The sequence below is a fragment of the Limulus polyphemus genome, unplaced genomic scaffold (assembly GCF_000517525.1).
Source record: "Limulus polyphemus unplaced genomic scaffold, Limulus_polyphemus-2.1.2 Scaffold559, whole genome shotgun sequence".
Taxonomy (NCBI): domain Eukaryota; kingdom Metazoa; phylum Arthropoda; class Merostomata; order Xiphosura; family Limulidae; genus Limulus; species Limulus polyphemus.
In genome coordinates, this window is record NW_013666169.1 from 39,707 (window position 1) to 40,637 (window position 931).

A 931-nucleotide genomic window follows, 5' to 3' on the forward strand; every position below is an offset into this window, starting at 1 on the left:
GTTTGTTGACTCGCATTCAAAATTTTATTGAACTACTATTTCATAAATTTATGTCAATAACTTTGGTATCAATCTATGGATTATAATTCAAATTTTAGTACTATATATTACTCAATTTCTTTATTTAAAAACAAATATAAAAAAAAACATAAACATGAGATGTTTGTGAAGTCAAAATACTAATTCTATAGTTTGTACGAATTAGAGACTGAAATTACCGACATTGACAAGCTAGAATATAAAATAAGAGCCACTTATGTTTTCAATTTGCTAAAATATTGCTCATGTAATAAATCAAACACAGTGGCACCCTGCCCACCTCTTTCAATTTTTGGAAACACTCCCTTTTATAACCAGTCGGAAGCTCAAAATGTCCCCCTAGTGGCTTTCTCAGCTATGTTAATGGGCTTGGTGCCATTTCTTTCTTTTGAATCAATATTTCAACAAGGTAGGGTGTGTCTTTAGTCTGCTCAAATTTCATATTTTTTTAGACTAAAATACATCTTAGTTACTAAGCTTGATAAATTATAGTGGAATTCTATGGTATTAATGTAGTAATTTATGATTTTTAGTTATTCAAATGTGTATATAAAACCCCCAAAAAATAATTTTATTTCATATCCTCCACGTGCAAATTTTTTAAAGGCTTAGCAACCTACGTCAAGCAGCAATCGAGTACAAAAGTCATAACTAGAAAAGATAATTGTTTACTTTACTTCTTAATTTATTATTCTGTATTTTAAGAAAAATAAGTTCAAGAACTTATTTCAAAATAACAATAATCTGTATACATATGTAATGTGTAATAATTGAAATGTGACTGTATTTTACAAAATACTAGTTTATTAAAACACAGCCAAGACAAGTTACTTTGTACAGACCAAAGGTCAGTTTCATTTTATTTTATACGGTAACATGAATGCATGTGAGT

The 931-nt window shown here is 28.1% G+C and overlaps 1 protein-coding gene across 2 annotated transcripts in view; it reads left to right on the top strand.

Annotated features, from left to right (window-relative positions):
- Positions 1 to 931, top strand: part of LOC106459096 (arginine-glutamic acid dipeptide repeats protein-like) — a 43,899-nt gene that overhangs the window by 27,694 nt on the left and 15,274 nt on the right. The gene's annotated exons all lie outside the window — the stretch shown is intronic.